Source organism: Bufo gargarizans, chromosome 2 (genome assembly GCF_014858855.1).
Source record: "Bufo gargarizans isolate SCDJY-AF-19 chromosome 2, ASM1485885v1, whole genome shotgun sequence".
In the NCBI taxonomy this organism is placed as follows: domain Eukaryota; kingdom Metazoa; phylum Chordata; class Amphibia; order Anura; family Bufonidae; genus Bufo; species Bufo gargarizans.
In genome coordinates this window covers 612,433,858-612,450,158 of record NC_058081.1, presented here as the reverse complement: position 1 = coordinate 612,450,158, position 16,301 = coordinate 612,433,858, and the positions used below count along the sequence as shown (strand labels likewise).

At 45.7% G+C, this 16,301-nt stretch overlaps 1 protein-coding gene across 1 annotated transcript in view; it reads right to left on the bottom strand.

Moving 5' to 3' along the window:
* Nucleotides 1-16,301, bottom strand: part of CENPS (centromere protein S) — a 42,089-nt gene that overhangs the window by 6,118 nt on the left and 19,670 nt on the right. The window lies entirely within an intron of this gene.

Here is a 16,301-nt window from a genome sequence, read left to right as displayed (position 1 = left end):
CCGGTCTTATTACCTCTGCGCCGCAGCTGGATGCGCCAAAGTTATGTGGAGGTGCAGGCCTCTACATAACTTTGGTGCTTCCTCCAGTAGGCCATGGAACATACTAAAATCTATGCCAGCTTGCTGCCGTAGTTTTAAGTCATTTTCCATAGCAAAAACTGGCCGGGTAAATGAGACTGCCCTCTTCCCCGCAGATGCCGCGCCCCCCCTTTTTTATCGTCACTCAGAAAAAGTGGCACGAACTGCAAAAAGTTGCAGCTTTTTGCCGCAAATAATTACTGCAACATTAATACGCCAAAAAGTGGCTTATAAATCATAATAAATGTCCTCCTTTGTCTTTCAATATCTTGATGAATGGGAATATCCAGAGGCTGACCTAATACTTATCACAGCTGACGGCTTTGCTGGAGTTGTATCCAGAAGATGCAATTCTCAGTGAGCTAAGGCTACTTTCACACTCGCGGTAAGCTGGGTCCATACTACCGTTTCCACATGTGTGCTGCTGGAAGTCCGCCCGGCCCCATTCACTTCCAAAAGCACACGTGTGGGAACGGTAATACGGATTCGGCAGGCTGTTCCCCTGCCGTAAAAAAGCTTACCGCGAGTATACTAAACTGATATACTGTACCAACCTGTCTAAATTATAAACTCAGCTGTGAGAAGTGTTAGGTCTGTACTATCCATTGCAGTGACCGTCGGTTTCCTAAAAAGTTAACAGGACCAATGTTGCCCCTGTGTTCCAGGCCTCGGTGAGGATCCTACCACTGCATTCTCCACAGATCAGACATCTATGGTGTCTCTAATCAACGTGCTATCAATGTCTGTCTTTGGGGAGTCCCTTTCAAGAGGTTCTTCATTAAAATTTAGGCCTCATGCACACAACCGTTGTTTAGGGGCCGCATCCGAGCCGCAGTTTTTGCAGCTTGGATGCGGACCTATTCACTTCAATGGGGCCGCAAAAGATGCGGACAGCACTCCGTGTGCTGTCCGCATCCGTTGCTCTGTTCCGTGGTCCGCAAAAAACATATAACCTGTCCTATTCTTGTCTGTTTTGTGGACAAGAATGGGCAGTTATATCAATGGCTGTCCGTGCCGTTCCGCAGATTGCCGAACGCACACGGACACCATCAATGTTTTGCGGATTTGCAATTTGCGGACCACAAAACACACAACTGTTGTGTGCATGAGACCTTATTTGCAGAAATATCCCAACAAATTCCTAGCAATAATTCTATCACAGGCCTGTAAATCAACTCCGATTTATCCCAAAAATTGATGTCAAAGAAGGGGTGAAGAATTTGGGCATATTTTGCTCAGATGAGAATCTTTCCAAAAAATGTTTAGGACCCCAAAGGAAATGTGTTATTTGAATCCAGAGGAAAAAAAGCAGTTTGGTTTGAGAGCTGCACTTATAGAAGCAGGCAAATAACGTGAGTTTGTGAGCGCGGGGACTACAGTAAGTTAGATTCTTATCACTGCACCATATTGTATTTTTTCTCTTTTCTTGCTGTGAGGAATACCGCACCTCGCTGCCGCCAGACGTCAAATACATAGAGCCAGCAAGATACGGTATAGTCACAGGTTACCAAGGCGTGAGGTTACGCCGTCCCTGAGGAGCATGTAAGGTCAGCTTGGTACAGTGTTCACAGATTCCTCCTGTCCACATGGGCACAGAGAGGCAACAAGCTGGGAGAGCCTTTCCACTGCCCCAGTGAAACAGCGCTTCCACAGCCCGGGTATACTGCCACCAGTTTCTCATTTGATATAAGCCCGGTCCGCTAACAGGATTATATAGGGTTAGAAACCATCCTGCAGTAGCGTATAACTAGGCAGAAACACGGACGTGGGGATTGGTGATTGAGATACCAGATCAGCAAAAAAATGTATTATATATTAAGTCGCCTTAAGTGCTCACTAGACATAACAATATACACACAAAGAATATATACAGTGGTCTGAGGTTACAAATACAGATGATAGGGTACAACCAGGGTTAAGCAGAACAAAAGTCAGTTTACCAGGTATATATGAGTCCTTTGGGTTGTGATGCGTTCTTAGCTGTAGTCACATGGAGGGCAGTGATGTGAGCAGTTTGCAGGTCCCTCTAAACACATGGCACGATGTGACCTCCCTTCAAAGAAAGACACGCCCGCTTGCTGGCACAAGCCTTTTGACCTGGAGCTGGCCCCTCCCCTACCGGCCTCTGCGAGGAGTCCACTCCCCCTCTTCTAGGGCTGGCAGCAAACGAGTCACAAAACCGATTAGGGCTCATGGCTCCAGACCAGAATGTCGCATGGAGGTGGTTCTGGGACCAATGGATCCGCCTAGGTTCCGGCTACCAGTAGAGTCCAAATATGGTACCGTTATTTGGTTTCTGTGGGGAGATATACATATCTCCCCTCCTTGGCATCCCACCACCAAACTATGACCACGGGCCTGTTCATCGTGGCCACAGGAACACAAATCTGTATCTGGTTAAGGTCTGTGATGGACGGACGATTCATAATTCCTTATGAATCACCGGCTCCAATATGTCTCATAATTTGATTGAGCTGGGGAATGGCCTAGACCCCCTGCAGGGAAGTTTTCCTGCAGAATACGTGCTATCTGAATGGAGGTGAGAAATTGTAAACCAATGTGGCCTGCTGGAAGTTCTGTGCCATTTGGCTGGGTTTTGAAGCAGGGCCCCCCTGTGGAGTTCACTACCTCTGCTATCTGACAGCAGATGGCTGGTGTGGGAACATGGCTGACAGTAAATAATAATCTATATTCCTCACACTTGCTTAATCCCCACTTAGTATGTGTTCAATTATTGACAGCGCAGTCCAGCGCACATCTTGTCTTATGTATGCAGTTCTGAAACAGCCGTTTAAGGGTGCATATCTTTGTTCAAAAATGTGAGAAAATTGCCCGTTTGGAATCGCACATTGTGTATCTAACCGGGCGAATTAGATACACGATGTGCGACATAACACTGAGAAGCATTGACAATTTGGAAAAGAGTTTGCTGCTCACTGAGCAAACACTTATTGGGTAGATGTGGGGGAGGGTGGTAGCGAGGAGGCTCAGGAAAGTGAAGTAGCTATCTGCATAACAGTTAGAAAGCCCAACAAGTTTGCACAGTTGGAAGATGAGGGGGATGTCAGTTCAGGGAGAGCACTGCTGCAGCCGGACACTTCCTCTGCCAGTCAGGAAATGTCAGCTCCAGTAAGCAGGGAACCAGGAGAGCAGGGCAATGTAGACAGGTGCTGGTAGTGGGATACTCTATTAGGGGGACAGATAGGGCGATATGTCACAAACACAGGGTACATCAAACGGTGTATCGTCTTCCTGGCGCTCGAGTTTGACACATCACGGATCGGGTTGACAGATTACTGGAAGGGGCTGGAGAAGATCCAGCAGTCATGGTCCATATCGGAACCAATGACAAAGTTAGAGGTAGGTGGAGCGTCCTTAAAAATAATTTTAGGGATTTAGGTCACAAGCTAAGGGCAAGGACCTCAAAGGTAGTGTTTTCCAAAATACTACCGGTACCACGAGCCACACAAGAAAGGCCGTGGGAGATTAGGATGGTTAACAAGTGGCTCAAGAACTGGTGTAGAAAGTAGGGGTTTGGGTTCCTGGAGAACTAGAACAACTTCTCTGTTGACTACAGGCTCTATCGTAGGGACGTGCTGCACCTCAATGGGGAAGGGGCAGCTGTGTTGGGGGGAGAAGATGGCTAGAAGGTTGGAGGAGTGTTTAAACTAGGGGCTGGGGTAGGAATGGAAGGAGGGACTAGAACAGTTCAAAAGGAAGGGTGTAGGGTAAAAAAATATACATAAAACTCTTAATTGTATGTATACTAATGCCAGAAGCCTGACTATATATAACTAGTGAACTGGAATTAGTGATGTGTAAGGAGAACTATGACATAGTGGGAATAACTGAGACATGGCTGGATGATAGCTATGACTGGGAGGTTAATGTACAGGGTTACAGTCTGTTTAGAAAGGATCGTCAAAACCGGAGAGGGGGAGGGGTCTGCCTTCATGTAAAGTCCTGTCTAAAGCCCACAGTCCGAGAAGATATCAGTGAGGGACATAAACATGTGGAGTCACTGTGGGTAGAGATACATGGAGGCAAAAACAATAATAAAATACTCAAAGGAGTTTATTATAAACCACCTAATATACCACATAAAATCTACTGCTAAATGAGATAGACAAGGCGGCAAATCATAATGAGGTGGTTAGTATGGGGGACTTCAACTACCCAGATATAGACTGGGAAACTGAAACCTGTATATCTCATAAAGGAAACAGGTTCTTAGCAATAACCAAAGACAATTACCTTTCCTAACTGGGTAAGGACCCGACTAGAGGGACGGCCATACTGGACTTAGTATTAACCAATAGACCTGACAGAAAAACAGATGTGCAGGTTGGGGGATACCTGGGAAATAGTGACCATAAAGTACCGTAATAACTTTCCAAATGGCATTCAAAAGAGTGTTTCTTCAGGGAGGAACAAAAATACCAAACTTTAAAAAAGCAAAATTTAGCCAACTAAGGCTACTTTCACACTAGCGTTCGATCGGATCCGTTCTGAACGGATCCGCTCATATTAATGCAGACGGTGGCTCCGTTCAGAACGGATCCGTCTGCATTATAACTTAGAAAAATTTTCTAAGGGTCCATTCACACGTCCTGTTTTTTTCCATCCTGAAAAACGGTCCGTTTTTTGCGGATCCGTTGTTCCTGAAAATGTTTCCGTATGTCATCCGTATGTCATCCGTTTTTTGCGGATCCGCAAAAAACGGGAGCATGTATACATTTCAATAATCAAATAAAGTTGTTTGGATTTCTTTGAAAAAAAATTGGAAAAAAAATTTGAAAAAAAAAAAAAAAAAAATTGTTATGTGTTTCCAGGAACGGAATCCGCAAAAAACGGATGACATACGGAATGACATCCGAATGTCATCCGTTTTTTGCGGATCCATTGACTTTGTATTGTACCAGGATCCGATTTTTCAGGACAAGAATAGGACATGTTTTATATTTAAACGGACATGCGGAACGGAACAACGGAAACGGACAGCACACATTGTGCTGTCCGATTTTTTCCAGGACCCATTGAAAATGAATGGGTCCAGATCTGGTCCTGATCTGTTCCTGAAAAAACGGAACAGATCAGGAAAGAAAAAACGGACGTGTGAATGGACCCTAAGTGTGAAAGTAGCCTGAGCGGATCCGTTCAGACTTTACATTTAAAGTCAATGGGGGACGGATCCGCTTGAAGATTGAGCCATATGGTGTCATCTTCAAGCGGATCCGTCCCCATTGACTTACATTGTAAGTCGGAACGGATCCGCTCGCCTCCGCACGGCCAGGCGGACACCCGAACGCTGCTTGCAGCGTTCAGGTGTCCGCTCACTGAGCGGAGCGGAGGCTGAGCGCTGGCAGGTGGATACATTCTCAGTGGATCCGCCTCCACTGAGAATGCATTAGGGCCAGACAGCTGCGTTCAGGGCCACTTGTGAGCCCCTTCAAACGGAGCTCACGAGCGGACACCTGAACGCAGGTGTGAAAGGAGCCTAAGAGAGGCCATAGGGCTAACTAACTGGGACAAAGTCCTTAAAAAATAAAAATACAGCCACAAAATGGGATATTTTTAAAAGCATCCTAAAATCTAATTGTGAGAGGGAATAAAAGGCTAAGGAACAAGAAAAAAAAACACCAATGTGGATAAATAGAACTGTAAAGAAAGCAATAAATGACAAAAATAAAGCATTTTAAATCACTAAAACAGGAGGGTAGTGAGGAAGCATTGAAAAACTATAAGGAAAAAAATAGCATATGTAAAAAACAAATAAAAGCAGCCAAACTAGAGACCGAGAGATTAATTGCCAAAGAGAGCAAAACTAACCCTAAAATGTTCTTCAATTATATAAATGGTAAAAAGTATAAATCTGAAAGTGTCGGCCCTCTACAGAGTAATGAGGGGGGAGTTGCAGAGAGCGACGAAGAGAAAGAAAAGCAATTAAATATTTTTTTTCTCCACTGTATTCATTGAGGAAAATTAACTGTCAGATGAAATGCAGAATGTAAAAATAAATTCCCCATTAAAAGTGCCCTGTATTAATGATCTTGTAGAAGGCTTGCACAGTAAAATATCAATTTTTTCAGATGACACTAAACTGTGTAAAGTAATTAACACTGAAGAGGACAGTATACTACTACAGAGGGATCTGGATAGATTGGAGACTTGGGCAGAGATGTGGCAGATGAGGTTTAACACTGACAAATGTAAAGTTATGCACATGGGAAGGAATAATGCAAGTCACACGTACATACTAAATGGTAAAACACTGTAACACTGACATGGAAAAGGACCTAGGAATTTTAGTGAACAGCAAACTAAGCAGTAGAAACCAGTGTCAGGCAGCTGCTGCCAAGGCCAATAAGATAATGGGTTGCATCAAAGGGGGCATAGATGCCTGTTAAAGATGTGTGAATTTTATTCCATATTTTGTATCTCTAGGACTGTAATGAGTTAACCTTTTCTTCTTCAAATGCCTCCCACCCTCCTCTTTGTTTCAAGACTGGAGAAGAGAGGGGGGGCAAAGGGCTGAGCTGTGAGAAGTGTCTGTTTTCTCATCTGTGTACAGGTGTCCCAAGTAGAGTTGTTGCGATACCAAATTTTTGATTCGGTTTCGATACCATGAAAAAGTATTGCGATACTCGATACCATTCGATACCACGCGAAAAAAATAAACAAAAAAAGCCACGTGCATTCCTCATTTTTAAAAATGGCGAATCGCGCAGTTTTTATTTTATTTTTTCTGTTCCGGCATTCACCACCTAGATTTTTTTTATATATTTTAATAGTTTGGACTTTTCTGACGTGGCGATGTAATATGTTTATTATTTATATATTTTATATGTGAAATTGGGAAAAGGGGGTGATTTATACTTCATATTTTAGTGGGGTTTTTTTTGTTTTGTTTTTTTTTACACTTTTTATTTAATAACTATTTCCCCCCTTAGGGGCTAGAACCTGGGATCTTTCATCCCTTTTCCTATTCAGCCTGATAGACCTCTATCAGGGTGAATAGGACTCCACACTGTCCCTGCTGCTCTGTGCTTTGTGCACACAGCATCAGGGATGTTACCATGGCAACCAGGGCTTCTGTAGCGTCCTGGCTGCCATGGTAACCGATCGGAGCCCCAGGCTTACACAGCTGGGGCTCCGATCAGAAGCTGAGCTCATTGGTGGCCACTGCCACCAATGATTTTAATACTGGGGGGTTGAGAGGGGCCGGCGCACTGTGCCACCAATGATTTTAATGGGATGGGGGGTTGAGGGGGGGGGCACACTGCACCACCAATGATAATTACCCCTTTATACAGGAGGCAGGTACTGGCAGATCAGTGGCAGTTAACTGCCGCTGATCGCAGCTCCCTGTCAGGGGCAGGGTGCCGGCAATGCGATTCTGCTGCCGGCACCCGCCTCCTGTATGTGTTAAAGACTGACTACTGTATATGAGTCCAGACTTTCACTATCAGGCCACACAGAGCGGCGCCCAGCGATGTCCCAGCGCTCACCATTAGTCCTGGGCGCCGCTCCGTTCGCCTGCAGTGCTCCATTACTGTCTCCTCTCCTGCTCCACATGCTGCTGATTACTATCGGAGCGATGGGAGGAGACATCAGATTCACTAGTGGGCGTTCCTTCTCCCTGGCTGTAGCGCTGTCCAATCGCAGCGCAGGGAGAAGGAACGCCCACTAGTGAAGCTGATGTCTCCTCCCATCGCTCCGATAGTAATCAGCAGCATGTGGAGCAGGAGAGGAGACAGTAATGGGGCACTGCGGGCGAACGGAGCGGCGCCCAGGACTAATGGTGAGTGCTGGGACATCGCTGGGCGCCGCTCTGTGTGGAAATAATCCTATCATTGGTGGCGCAGTGCGCCCGCCCCTCCTCCGCCCCTCTCTTCTCATTGCCGCCCCTCCTCCGCCCCTCTCTTCTCATTGCCGCCCCTCCTCCGCCCCTCTCTTCTCATTGGTGGCAGCGGCAGCAGCACAGGGGGGAGGGAGGACAGCTTCCTTCTCCCCGTGCTGCTGAGAGAGAACATGAGCGCGCTGATAGCAGCGCGCTCATGTTCAGAGATACTAGACTGCGCAGCCCAGTATCGAAAAAACGGAAATCCCGGTATCGTATCGATACCGGGACAAAAGTATCGATTGGGTATCGAAATTTCGATACCCGCAACAACCCTAGTCCCAAGGGAGTCATATAGACTGTGGAGGAATACATAAGCCAATCATATGGGTTGATGATATATACCTATTATTCACTGCCTATAGAGAAGCACCTCCTTGAAGTGTCACACATGACGTATGCAGTATTCTTGTTAGCATAAACGCCATTACAAAATGGCGATGATAACCAGATGTTTACATTAGTTCACATTCCAAAGTAGTGCCCAGTGCGCAGAAGCCAGGGTGTTATCTCCTCTCTCTTATCTCTTCTTGAAGATACATATACCACTTACTCTGTGTAATAAAAGTTAGAGATTGCTTTGACCAACTTCTGTGTCAGTGTCCAGTCTCTCAACCACGCCTGGATATTAACCCCTTGGGGGTACATCGATTTGGAGCACCAGAGTGCATCTCAAATGCTCTAATTTAGGGCTACTTTAACAAATGGCGACGACGAAGGGACACCAAGGTGAAGGGAGCATCAACAGCCGACGGACAAGAGGCCCCAGGACTTGACAAACGGCAGAGAGGAGATGGCTGGCTTAATAGAATGGTAAGAATACTCTTACCCGCCTTTCTGCCATTTAGTTCGTCACTTCATGTTGGCTTAGTCTGCTGTTAGGTGGTACCCATGTAAAGTATAGTAGTCGGCTAATATGCTGAAAGCCTGGGGTCCATAGAACCATAATCTTAATTGATAGATCACTCTGGTGTGTATATGTTTTGTGTGTGTCTGTGATTTATCTGAGGAGTGAGTTGAGCACAGATGGCAAAACCACAGACAAAAGGGAGGGGACAGTAACCTCCTGGTTTGGAAGGGGGCGCTGTAGCGCTGAGGTGTGGGACAAAGTAAACTCCGGCTGACCTGGCTAGGAAGACGCGTGGAGCCGTATGAGCCTTAGAAAGGGAAGACTGCAGAGATATTCTCCACCTGACCTGACCCCCAGGAAGATGCGTGCGGAGCCCGCCTGACCCCTGGAGAGGGGAAGACGTGCGGGGAGTCCCAGCTGACTAGTCAGATTTGAGCCAACCAGAGGGGGAGGGTGAATCCTTTGTCTGTGGAGGAAAGAGTTAAAGGTGCCTCTTTACTCCTCTGTTTTGTGTGTGTCAGTCTGAAATACTACTGTTGAAATGGGTAAGTCCCAGTATTATGAAGAAGGAGAAAATACAGCCCCTAGCTAGTAGCAAGGGAAGAGGGAGATTATAGGATGTGATATTAATGGAGAATTGAAGGTTAAAATTTGAAAAAGAATGTTACAGAGCAGTGTCAGCATGTTAACCACTTCAGCCCCCTTAGCTTAAACCCCCTTAATGACCAGGCCACTTTTTACACTTCTGCACTACACTACTTTCACCATTTATTGCTCGGTCATGCAACTTACCACCCAAATGAATTTTACCTCCTTTTCTTCTCACTAATAGAGCTTTCATTTGGTGGTATTTCATTGCTGCTGACATTTTAACTTTTTTTGTTATTAATCGAAATTTAACGAAATTTTTCACTTTCAGTTGTAATTTTTTTTTTTAAAACGACATCCATATATACATTTTTCGCTAAATTAATTGTTCTACATGTCTTTGATAAAAAAAAATGTTTGGGTAAAAAAAAAAAAAAAAAAATGGTTTGGGTAAAAGTTATAACATTTACAAACTATGGTACAAAAATGTAAATTTCCACTTTTTGAAGCAGCTCTGACTTTCTGAGCGCCTGTCATGTTTCCTGAGGTTCTACAATGCCCAGCCAGTAGAAAACCCCCACAAATGACCCCATTTCGGAAAGTAGGCACCCTAAGGTATTCGCTGATGGGCATAATGAGTTCATAGAACTTTTTATTTTTTGTCACAAGTTAGCAGAAAATGATGATTTTTTTATTTATTTTTATTTTCCTTACAAAGTCTCATTTTCCACTAACTTGTGACCAAAAATAAAAACTTCCATGAACTCACTATGCCCATAATGAAATACCTTGGGGTGTCTTCTTTCCAAAATGTGGTCACTTGTGGGGTAGTTGTGTGGGCCCAAATGCGTGCAAAGTAGTTTGCAATCAAAATGTGTAAAAAATGGCCTGTGAAATCCGAAAGGTGCTCTTTGGAATGTGGGCCCCTTTGCCCACCTAGGCTGCAAAAAAGTGTCAGATATCTGGTATCACCGTACTCAGAAGAAGTAGGGCAATGTGTTTTGGGGTGTCTTTTTACATATACCCATGCTGGGTGAGAGAAATATTTCGGCAAAAGACAACTTTTCCAATTTTTTTTTTACAAAGTTGGCATTTGACCAAGATATTTATCTCACCCAGCATGGGTATATGTAAAATGACACCCCAAAACACATTCCCCAACTTCTCCTGAGTACGGCGATACCACATGTGTGACGCTTTTTTGCAGCCTAGGTGGGCAAAGGGGCCCACATTCCAAAGAGCACCTTTCGGATTTCACAGGCCATTTTTTACAGATTTTGATTTCAAACTACTTTGCACGCATTTGGGCCCCTAAAATGCCAGGGCAGTATAACTACCCCACAAGTGGCCCCATTTTGGAAAGAAGACACCCCAAGGTATTTCATTGAAGTTTTAATTTTTTGTCACAAGTTAGTGGAATATGAGACTTTGTAAGAAAAAAAAATAAAATAAAATAATCATAATTTTCCGCTAACTTGTGACAAAAAATAAAAAATTCTAGGAACTCGCCATGCCCCTCAAGGAATACATTGGGGTGTCTTCTTTCCAAAATGGGGTCATTTGTGGGGTGTTTGCACTGCCCTGGCATTTGAGGGTCTCCGCAATCATTACATGTATGGCCAGCATTAGGAGTTTCTGCTATTTTCCCTATATTGAGCATACAGGTAATGAGATTTTATTTTTCCGTTCAGCCTCTGGGCTGAAAGAAAAAATGAACGGCACCGATCAATGTGGATGAAAAAATCTCTGCCAAAAAAAAAAAAAAAGGAGGGGAAAGGCGTCTGCCAGGACATAGGAGCTCCGCCCAACATCCATACCCACCTGGATGGTAAAAAAAAACGAAACAAAAAAGAAAAAAACTGGCCGCAACGCAATAAATTTTATTAACTTTATAATAACTTTAGAACAGAACATATAAACTTTATTTAACTTTTGAAACTGAAAGTTAACTTTTTTGCTTACTGGTGTTTTTGTTTTTTGTTTTTTACCTTTATAGGACAAACCTCTCCTTCCCCATGGGACAATGTGCAAAGCGCAAATCGCCCAAAGATGTGGCGAAGTGCATTATGCACTTTGTCCCAGGTGAAAGGAGAGGTTTGCAGCAGCTGTGTGTGAATGGGCCCTAATAGCCCTGTGTACCTGTCCTGTGAGATGTGATCCCAATGCTAAGTGTACCTGTGTGTGGTACTTCCGGAAACACTCCCCTAAGCATAGGGCAGGGTGGTCAGGGCAGTCAGGACAGAAATAGCGGGTGTCACGCCTTATTCCACTCCTGCTACAGACACAACATCTTTTTCGGGGTGACGGTTGGGTTGAGGTACCAGCAACAACATTGGGGAAATGTCGCTTGTGTAGACGGCTAACTACACTGGTGGATGGGGCCACAGAATCTCCTGGATACAGGAGGTTCTCGATGATCTCTTCCTGAAATTTGACGAAGGATCCTGTTCTCCCAGCCTTACTGTAGAGAACAAAACTATTATATGCAGCCAATTGAATCAAATACACAGACACCTTCTTATACCAGCGTCTGGTGCGTCGGGAAACTAAATACGGAGCCAACATCTGGTCATTGAAGTCCACCCCTCCCATGTGAAGGTTATAGTCGTGGACTGAGAGGGGCTTTTCAATGACACTGGTTGCTCGCTCAATTTGTATTGTCGTGTCTGCGTGAATGGAGGAGAGCATGTAAACGTCACGCTTGTCTCTCCATTTCACCGCGAGCAGTTCTTGGTTACACAAGGCAGCCCTCTCCCCCCTTGCAAGACGGGTGGTAACGAGCCGTTGGGGTAAGCCCGCGCGACTAGTTCGCGCGGTGCCACAGCAGCCAATCTGTTCTAGAAACAAATGCCTGAAGAGGGCCACTTTTGTGTAGAAATTGTCCAGATAAAGATGGTACCCCTTGCCAAATAAGGGTGACACCAAGTCCCAGACTGTCTTCCCACTGCTCCCCAGGTAGTCAGGGCAACCGACCGGCTCCAGGGTCTGATCTTTACCCTTTGTGGGGGTTAGCTCACTAGTAGTGGGCACAGCAGTCAGAGACAGTGACACAATGGCACAGTTCACACAGGGGTTTGCCTGTTTTCTTTATTTTCGTCCACAAACAAAATATAAGACCTTTACATTCAGGCAAAGATACAAAATAAATTCCTGCTCGGCTGAGCACTAACTAAACATAAAATCACCCTTTCTATACGGGCGGCCTGCTACTAGCCACACGACACAATTAAAAATAAACTCACAGTGTCCTTTTTGTTGCTTTAGCAGACTTCTGTAGCAATGGTGAAAGCCAGTCAGTTCAACCAGTCCCCACCCAGACATGCTCATAGTGCAAACCTTTATAGCCCAGAAATGAGCTGAGATCCATCACCTGGCTGAGAGCTCTATATGAAACCTGTTCTGGACAGGAAGGGAATGAGGAGCCCCACTACCAACCTGCATCCTCATTCCATTAAATCCAGGCCCGACAACACCATTTACCAAAGTTCTCAGCAAACTGTTTTGCTAAGGCAGACCAGCTTTTCCTGGATTTCTGATATCTCACCCAGTTTCCTAGTTGAGATATCCACCTCCTGTAGCATAGTACATGGTATATGAAAGAAACCTAGGGGAAATATAACGATTCGCTACTACTTTTCCAGTCACTCTCTCACACCTTATAGATCCGAAATTTGTGGGTATAGCCTGTGGCCCGTTCACAGAGCTTATACAACTTGACCCCATACCGGGCGCGCTTTCTTGGGATGTATTGTTTGAAGCCAAGGCGCCCGGTAAAATGTATTAGGGACTCATCTACGCAGATGTTTTGCTCAGGGGTATACAAATCTGCAAATTTCTGGTTGAAGTGGTCTATGAGGGGCCGAATTTTGTGGAGCCGGTCAAAAGCTGGGTGGCCTCTGGGACAGGAGGTGGTGTTGTCGCTAAAGTGCAGGAAACGCAGGATGGTCTCAAATCGTGTCCTGGACATAGCAGCAGAGAACATGGGCATGTGATGAATTGGGTTCGTGGACCAATATGACCGCAATTCATGCTTTTTGGTTAGACCCATGTTGAGGAGAAGGCCCAGAAAAATTTTAATTTCGGAAACTTGGACTGGTTTCCGCCGGAAAGGCTGGGCATAAAAGCTTCCCGGGTTGGCGGATATAAATTGAGTGGAATACTGATTTGTTTCTGCCACAACTAAGTCCAAGAGCTCCGCAGTCAAGAACAGCTCAAAAAATCCCAGGGCCGAACCGATCTGAGCTGTCCCAACCCGAACTCCAGACTGGGCGGTGAAAGGGGGAACTACAGGTGCGGCTGAAGTTGGGGACTGCCAATCAGGGTTTGCCAGCACCTCAGGGATTCTAGGGGCTCTACGGGCCTGTCTGTGCGGTGGCTGCGACGGGGTAACTACTGCACGTGCCACCGTACCAGCTTCAACTGCCCTTCTGGTGCTCGCCACTTCACCATGTTGTACGGCAGTGCTGGTACTAGGTCCAGGATGGGCTGCGCGGCTGGTGTATGCCTCACCACGTAATCCGACAGCGCCAACCCCACTCTGCTGCCCTTGAAGCGGATCCTGCGCAACCTGTGGTCTAGCGACACGGGGCCGGGTACGCCTGGTGCTATCAGGGACCTCAACCTCCTCGTCCGAACTTTGGGTCAGACTGCCACTGCTTTCTACAGGTTCATATTCTGACCCGCTAGATTCATCAGATGAGGGTTCCCATTCCTCATCCGACTGGGTCAGAAGCCTGTAGGCCTCTTCAGAAGAATACCCCCTGTTTGACATTTGGACTACTAAATTTAGGGGTATTCCCTGAGACTACCCAAGAAAAAAAGCAAGCCTGTCTTACAAATGGGAGGCTAGCGAAGTACCGGAGGCCGCTGCGATTGATAAAAAATATCAAAACTGATTTTTTTATCGCCGCAGCGCTTGTAAAGTGATTGTGCAGTGATCAAAAAATATATATTTTTTGTCACTGCGGCGGGGCGGGCGTGGGTGAATGCACGTGTAGGCGACCGATCAAGCCTGATCGGGCAAACACTGCGTTTTGGGTGGAGGGCGAGCTAAGGTGACACTAATACTATTATAGATCTGACTGTGATCAGTTTTGATCACTTACAGATACTATAAAAGTACAAAAGCTGATTAGCGGTACGCTAATCAGCGAATACGTGACTGTGGTGCAGTGGGCTGGGCGCTAAACGATCGCTAAACTACCTAACCAAGGGGCCTAAACTATCCTAAAACCTAACAGTCAATACCAGCGGGGAAAAAAAAGTGACAGTTTACACTGATCACTTTTTTCCCTTTCACTAGGTGATTGACAGGGGCGAGAAGGGGTGATCAAGGAGTTAATTGGGGTGCTGGGGGGTGATCTGGGGCTAAGGTGTAGTGTTTGGTGCTACTCACTGTGATGCCTGCTCCTCTGCTGAGACCAACCGACGAAAAGGACCAGCAGAGGAGCAGGGAAGCCATTTAACACCTTATATTTACAAATATAAGGTGTTAGATGGCTTCTGATTAGAGATTTTAAAAATCGCCAGCCTGCCAGCAACGATCATTGGCTGGCAGGCTGGTGACAAAATGGTTCTTCAACTTTTGCCGGCCCGCAATGCGCATGCGCGGGCAGGCTCAGACCGAAATCTCGCGTCTCTCGAGATGACGCACGGATGCGTCCAGGAGGAATGAATCAACCGCCTCCAGGACGCATCTGTGCGTTAGGCGGTCCGGCGGTAGTTAATGATGGCACTAGCAAGAAAGAAAGTGCCCCAGTGTCTGCAATCAGAACGGCGCTTGTGTTAAATGTTCAGAAATGAACTGGTTAAGTTTTGTTACCCTAATGATATGTGTGTGTTTAAATAGGGAATATCCTAGCACTAGCATTAGAGATTACAGCAGTAAAAGATGGTCAGTTAACGGAAGCATTGTATCCAGTGTGAGCTACAGAGATTCAATTCCCCCTGCCTTGAGGCTGGGTTCACACTTGAGCGTTGCGCAAACGCGCGTTTTACGCGCGTTTTTGACGCGCATTTTTATGCGCGTTTTTGTAATAGTAAACGCGCGTTTGACGCGCGTTTGTGTGATTTACTACAGTGTCCTATGGCCACAAACGCCCCAAAAGTCGCTCATGTACTTTTTGGAGCGTCGGGCGTTTTACAGCGCGATCGTACGCGCTGTAAAACGCCCAAGTGTGAACCATTCCCATAGGGAATCATTGGTTTCTCCTTGTTGAGCGTTTTACAGCGCGTAGGAACGCGCTGTAAAACGCTCAGGTGTGAACCCAGCCTGACACAGAAACATTCCTGAGATAAGAGGAGCGGGCAAAGGAAAAGGGGGGAGGGAATCATGCAGAGTAAGTGATGTGTATATATTATACAAGACAAAGAATTGTTTTTTTATTGGTGCCAACAGTGTTTGAGCTGTAAATTTTTTTTAAATTGAAGTCAATGAAAAGTTTCTTATGGGCCCTTTGTGTGTTCATGTCTGTATTGTCAGATCTGTTTGTTTCAATGTTTGAAGTTACGTGTTACATGTTAAGTGTTGTGCTTCACATCAGAGCTCTGTTCCTATGGACAGCTGGCACACTACTGACGGACAAAAGAAGGACCACAGCGTCCGACTAAAAGGGGTGGACTTAGATGACTCAGAGCAGCCCTTGCTGCAACGACAGCCCTTGTGCCCATCCCCTAGTTATAAGACACTCCCATGGAAGATGAGAAGTCCTGTTTTCCAGTCTATTAATTCCGCGATAGGAAAAGTCGGATACTTCTGTAAGCCAAAATGCAAAGTAACATCAAGCAGCATTGGGTGGTTCAGTGGTGCCAACCATAGATAGTGTTCCTTTGGCATTGCTTCAGCCCTGATGTCAAACGCCTCATTGAAGTGACGAAAAAGGTACG